Genomic DNA, 7,511 nt, shown 5'->3' on the forward strand with positions numbered 1-7,511 from the left:
GAGTTATTTTGAACTCGAGTGTGAAAGAAATCCACAACGTGGTTGATTTTGATAGATGGGAAGCATGATGGCTCCCAATGTATATTTATATATTACTAAAATTGTTTTGTTGTGGATTGTCTTTGAAATGATCTGAACTAAGTCTGGGAGAAATATTTAGCACCGAGTGGGAGGTATAAAGTGACTTTACTTCCCTAGAACTACGTATCCCCGTAGGAGTGAGCCTGAGGCTGATTTATATAGTGATCACTAGTGTTTTTGGATTGATATTGGAAGTCCTACTCCGATGGCAAGGATAGGATGGCTCTCCCCAATGTGGGTTGGATGTTGGACTCCATGTGGCTCACATGGTTTATGTCGGTTATAGGATCTCCCAGTGTGTGTGTGTTTCCTTGTGTCTATGGTGAACGGTGAAGTGATTTGAAAGTGGAATTGTGAAAGTTATTCTTTCGAAAGATTTAAATGATATTTACATTTGAGAATTGATATTCTTGATGGACTGAAAGTGATTGACAAATTATATGATGACTCACATGCGTTATTATACTTATTTCATCCTCTCATGATTATGATGATTTTCTTCGGGCTATGTGAGTCTTTCATACATCCTGCATATTTCTTATAAATATTTATGATGATGATGTTTATACAACTGCATACACCCCCATATACTCGGTTCCTTTCCATGGGACTGACCCACATCTTCGGATGTGGGCTATATTTTCTCGGAATGTAGCTTCAGGTGCTCAGTTCTAGGTTCGACAGTAATTCTTTGAGTACGCTATTCTACTTCCTCTGTTGTGGTGAGTCCTCATATTCCGAGGACGTAATGCTTGATGTTGGTTTTACGGAATTATTTACATTTGATAACTGAATATGAGTTATTTGGGGCATGTCTCAATGGCTCGCTAGTTTTATTGATTTGCTTAGAGGCTTGTCAGACTAGTATTGATGTTGGGAGTTAACTAATAAGTCGTATTTTATTATCTTTCTGAAATTCTTTTATTCTTGGATGAGGATCACTCTGTTGATATTTGAGGGTTATTTATGAAAACCCCGTTGATTTGTGTTGAACTGAATGAAAATGGCTCAAAGGGTTAGCTTGGGGCTACTTGTAGCCTCAAGTACCGTGTGACGTACCGGGACCCATTTTTGGGCATTACAAACTTGGTATCAGAGCCTATGGTTTTAAGGTGTCCTAGGGAGTCTGACAAGCCGCGTTAAGTAGAGTCTTGATCATCGGTGTGTAGCGCGCCACATCTATGAGTAAGAGGCTATAAGAAGTTTTAGGAAAAAGTGTGATTCTTTCTTTCAAAAGTCTATCGTGCTTAAAGTGTCTCTCTCTGCTATTAATTTGCGCTGTATTGTGGTGTACAGTGATACTTTGAGAGTTGGGTTGGGTTGCGTATTGATGCAGAAGGGTAAGGTGATAGCTTATGCTTCTAGACAGTTAAAACCCCATGAGAAAAATTACCCCGCCCATGACCTTGAGTTGGCTGCTGTTGTGTTTGTTTTGAAAATCTAAAGACACTATTTGTATGGTGTCCATGTTGATGTTTTCACTAATCATAAGAGTCTGCAGTATGTGTTTACCCAAAGAGAATTGAATCTTAGGCAGAGACGATGGTTAGAATTGTTAAAGGACTATGATTTGAGTGTGTTGTACCATCCAAGAAAGGCCAATGTTGTGGCGTATGCCCTAAGTAGAGTGTCTATAGGTAGTGTTTCGCATGTGGTAGAAGGTAAGAAAGAGTTGGCTCGTGATGTACATCATTTGGCTAGATTGGGGGTTAGGTTGTTTGACTCTATTGAAGGTAGTATAGGGATTTAGAGTAGTTCCGAATCCTCCTTGGTTTCGGAAGTGAAGGAAAGGCAATACTTAGATGCTAGTTTGGTCAAACTGAAGGAGTCAGTCAAGGACCAAAAAATAGATGTTTTCTCCCAAGGGGGAGATGGTGTGTTGAGATTACAGGGTAGATTGTGTGTCCCAAATGTTGATGATCTGAGATAGAGGATTATGGATGAAGCGCATGGGGTGCGATATTCTATTCATCCTAGTGCCACCAAGATGTACCGAGACTTGCGGGAAATCTATTGGTGGAGTGGCATGAAGAAAGATATAGCAGCGTTTGTAGCTAAGTGTGAAACATGCCAACAGGTTAAGGCTGAACACCAAAGACCTGGTAGTATGATGCAAGAGTTTAGTATTCCCACCTAGAAGTGGGAAGAGATAAATATGGACTTCATAATTGGTTTACCTCCTTCCCTACGCTATCATAATTCCATTTGGGTTGTGGTTGATAGATTGACTAAGTCTACTCATTTCTTGCCTGTTCATACTTCATATACTACTGAGGATTACGCTAGATTGTATATCCGAGAGCTAGTTATACTGCATGGAGTTCCCTTGTCTATCATTTCGGATAGGGGTACTCAGTTCACTTCACAATTTTGGAAAGTTTTTCAGAAGGGTCTTGGTACCCAAGTGCTTTTGAGTTCTGCTTTTCATCCGTAGACCGATGGTCAGGCTGAGCGGACCATCCAAACCTTAGAGGATATGTTGAGAGCTTGTGCACTTGACTTTAAGGGAAGCTGGGATGATCACTTATCATTGATAGAATTTTCTTACAATAACAGTTTCAACTCTAGTATTGACATGGCTCCATTTGAAGCCTTATATGGAAGGAAGTGTAGATCACCCATAGGTTGGTTTAAGGTGGGTGAACCGGCTGTGAGTGGTCTTGATTCGGTATTTGAGGCTATGGAAAAAGTTAAGTTGATTAGGGAAAGGTTGAAAACTACGCAGAGTCGTCAGAAGTCATATACGGATGTTAGAAGGAGAGACCTTAAGTTTGAAGTTGGTGACCTAGTGTATCTGAAAATTTCACCCATGAAGGGGGTGAAGAGATTTGGAAAGAAGGGGAAGCTTAGTCCTCGTTATGTTGGTCCTTACAAAATTCTTAGTCATGTTGGTAAGGTAGCTTATGAGGTCGAGTTGCCTTACGAGTTGTCCTTTGTTTATCCAATATTCCATGTCTCCATGCTTAGAAAGCATATTAGCGATGTTGTGGTAGTGGATTCCTTTGTGAGTGCTGACATTCAAGAAAATCTTTCTTTTGATGAGATTCCTATTGAGATTCTTGATTTCAGTGTCCGCAGACTAAGGAACAAAGAAGTTCCCTTGGTCAAGGTGTTGTGGCGAAACCAATCTGCTGAGGGTGCAACTTAGGAAACTAAGGTGGATATGGGATCCAAGTACCCGCACCTATTTTTCGCGAACTCCGATCAAGCCGAAGGTACCGTTCTTTCCTAAATCATGCAATTTTGATAAAAGTTGCAGCAGTTCAGCTGTCATTTATTATGCGTTCAGCTGTAGTTTCTTGAATTTATGTCTTTTATGTTGCATTCGGAGTGAGGAACGATGTGGTGATGAGTCTAACGAATGGTTTCAGCTGTATTCTCTATCCCCTATCTAATCTTGGCATGTCTAGCATCATTCGATGACGAATGTTTCCAAGGGGAGGATGATGTAATACCCCGGAAAATTTTTCATCGAAATTTTGTGCGTAAACATGTTGGGTTCTATATTCTAGAATGAACTATAAATTTTCCGTCTGGAATGTCCTAGATTATGACCCACCATTGCGTAGATTATCAAATAATCTTTCCAACGATATATGGATCATCCAAATTGGACACCCGAGCGACGAGTTATGAACATTTCGATCGAACCGCAAATAGTAGTGAACAGTAAAACGTGCAGGAAAAAAAAAGTACTGAGGCCTGGCGTATTTTTGCTCTATCTTTAAATGATCATAACTCCTTGTACATAATTATCTGGGTGATATACTATATATCAACGGAAATATCTTCGAGTCCTCTTTCCGATGAAATTGGTTTCATCCAATTTGTCTATCGGAGAAAAAAGTTATGGTCTATCTACTTCAGCCTATCAAAAGTGAATTTTTGGGTCAAATTGAAATGATCATAACTCCTTGTACATAATGATCTGGGTGAGATACTATATATCAACGGAAATATATGAGAGCTTTCTAATGAAATTGGTTTCATCCAATTTGGATATCGGAGTAAAATGTTATGGTAGATCTACTTCAGACTATCAAAACAGTCCATCAAAGGACAGATTCGGAAATTATTTGATTTTTAGGGGGTTTTGGTCATCCCCCCTCACCCAAAATCCATCCAAACCCTATATAAAAGCCTATTAGAAGCATTATATGTTATATTTCATCAAATTCCCTCAAAAAGAAAACCCTAAGCTCCTACATCCAACTTCAAGAACCTCCAAAGTTCACCATTAATTCTACAAATTTATTCAAGATTCCAAGTTCCTAGTTCAAGAACTCCAAGAACCATCATTCAAAGGCACGATTAACATCTCAAAAACGAGTATCGATCTAAAGTTCATCATTCAAGGTATGTGGGGTTTTTTTTCAACAAAAACTCTCTTTCGTTCTTGTACCCAAAAGTAATTTTCTTTACAAAGGCATGATTTTTATTTGATTTTTATGAATCTGAAGCATGAACCCATATCTTATGATGATTATTATGAAATCTTGATGTTTATGATTTTGAAAGATGAATTTACATGTGTGGTGTAAAGCATGAATCTTGAACGATATTTATCATGATTTTGATATTTAGGTCGTGAATCCCCATTGGAAATTGTATTTTTTGAGAAAGTATTTGTTATAAGCACGTTGATGTTGAATATTTGAGATATTTTGAATGATTTGACCTTTTGGTCATAATGGAGTTGTTTTGAACTCGAATGTGAAAGAAATCCACAACGTGGTTGATTTTGATAGATGGGAAGCATGATGGCTCCCGATGTATATTTATATATTACTGAAATTGTTTTGTTGTGGATTGTCTTTGAAATGATCTGAGCTAAGTCTGGGAGAAATCTTTAGCACTGCGTAGGAGGTATAAAGTGACCTTATTTCCCTAGAACTACGTACCCCCGTAGGAGTGCGCCTGAGGCTGATTTATATAGTGATCACTAGTGTTTTTGGATTGATATTGGAAGTCCTACTCCGATGGCAAGGATAGGACGGCTCTCCCCAACGTGGATTGGACGTTGGACTCCATGTGGCTCACATGGTTTATGTCGGTTATAGGATCTCCCAGTGTGTGTGTGTTTCCTTGTGTCTATGGTGAACAGTGAAGTGATTTGAAAGTGGAATTGTGAAAGTTATTCTTTCGAAAGTTTTAAATAATAGTTACATTATGAGAATTGATATTCTTGATGAACTGAATGTCATTGACAAATTATATGATGACTCACATGTGTTATTATACATATTTCATCCTCTCATGATTATGATGATTTTCTTCTGGCTATGTGAGTCTTTCATACATCCTGCATATTTCTTATAAATATTTATGATGATGATGCTTATACAACTGCATACACCCCCATATACTCGGTTCCTTTCTATGTACTGACCCACATCTTCGGATGTGGGTTGCATTTTCTCGGAATGTAGGTTCAGGTGCTCAGTTCTAGGTTCGACAGTGATTCTTCGGGCACGCTGTTCTACATCCTCTGTTGTGGTGAGTCCTCATGTTCCGAGGACGTGATGTCTGATGTTGGTTTCACAGAATTGTTTACATTTGATAACTGAGTATGAGTCAGTTGGGGCATGTCTCAATGGCTCGTTGGTTTTATTGATTTTCTTAGAGGTTGTCAGACTAGTATAGATGTTGGGAGTTGACTAATAAGTCGTATTTTGTTATCTTTCTAAAATTCTTGTATTCTTGGATGAGGATTACTCTCTTGATATTTGAGGGTTATTTATGGAAACCCCATTGATTTGTGTTGAACTGAATGAAAATGGCTCAAAGGGTTAGCTTGGGGCTACTCGTAGCCTCAAGCACCATGTGACGCTCCGGGACCCATTTTCGGGGTGTTACACTCACCGACTCCAAACCACCCAATAGGAGATTTACATCTCCTACCATACAAAGCCTCAAATAGAGTCATCCCAATACTAGAGCGTAGCTATTATTATTCAAAAACTTAATAAGAGGTAAATAATCAACCTATCTACCACCATAGTCAATCATGCAAGCTCAAAGCATATCTTCTAATATCTGAATAGTCCTTTCCGCTTGCCCATCTGACTGCGGGTGGAAAACAGTACTAAGGCTCACCTTGGTCCCGAAAACTTTCTGCAATAAACACCAAAAGTTTTATAAGAACTAATCACCACAATCTGACATGATGGAAACAAGCGCCCCATACAACTTTACAATTTTCTCAATGAACAATTTAGCATAATCTTCCATCAAAAAACTAGTCCTCATCAGCAAAAAGTTAGTATACTTAGTATCATATTCACGACGACCCAAATCGAATCAGACTGATTTTGAGACTAAGGAAGATTGGTAATGAAATCCATATTAATCACTTCCCACTTTCACACAGGCAACTTAATCTCTTAATACAACCCTTCGAGCCACAAATGCTCAACCCTTACTTGTTAACACGTCATGCATTTAGACATAAAAATAGCCATATCTCGCTTCATATTGTTCCACCAATAGATCTCCTTAAGGTCATGATACATTTTCCTCGAACCAGGATGAATGGCGTAATCCGACTCATGAGCCTCGACCAAGATCCTCTCTCGCAATCCATCTACGTCGGGAACATATAACATTCCTTGGTACCGCAAGGTAAAATCACCACTAATCTCCAAGGCTATCATTTTCTAACCACCTACATCCCCCTTGATTAGCATCAAGATAGGATCTAACGCTTGTTTCTCTTCCACCTTAGCACCAAGAGATGACTTTGCCACCTCTTGAACAAACACACTACCATCTTCAGAGTCCAAGAGCTGAACTCCAAGGTTAGCCAAATTGTGAACATATTTCACCAACTCCTGCTTATTCTCATCCACATAATCTAGACTCCATTGGTAACCTGCTAAGAGCATCAACAACTATATTATCTTTACCTGGATGGTAGTCTTTCCTGATGTCGTAGTCATTCAGCAACTCAAGCTATCTCATTTGCTTGAGATTCATCTCCTTCTGGATGAACACATATTACAGGTTTTCATGATCATAAAAGATATGTACATGCACTCTATACAAATAGTGATGCTAGATTTTCAATGCAAACACCACAGCCAACAACTCCAAGTCATGAGTCGAATAATTCTTCTCCTACACTTTTAACTGTCTAGAGGTATAAGTTACCACATTGCCATGCTGCATAAAAATACAACCAATCCCCACACAAGATGCGTCATAATAAACCATAAAACCATCAGTACCTTCAGGCAAAGTCAAGATCTGACCTAAAGTTAGCTTATCCTACAGCTTCTTAAAAATACCCTCACAAGCATCAGACCATGAGAACTTCATCTTCTTTTGAGTTAACTTAGCTAATGGGGAAGCTATAGAAGAGAAACTTTCCATAAATCTCCTTTATTAACCAGCTAAACCCAAGAAGCTCTAGATATCTATTGGAGTCGTAG

Source organism: Capsicum annuum, chromosome 2 (genome assembly GCF_002878395.1).
Source record: "Capsicum annuum cultivar UCD-10X-F1 chromosome 2, UCD10Xv1.1, whole genome shotgun sequence".
NCBI lineage: Eukaryota > Viridiplantae > Streptophyta > Magnoliopsida > Solanales > Solanaceae > Capsicum > Capsicum annuum.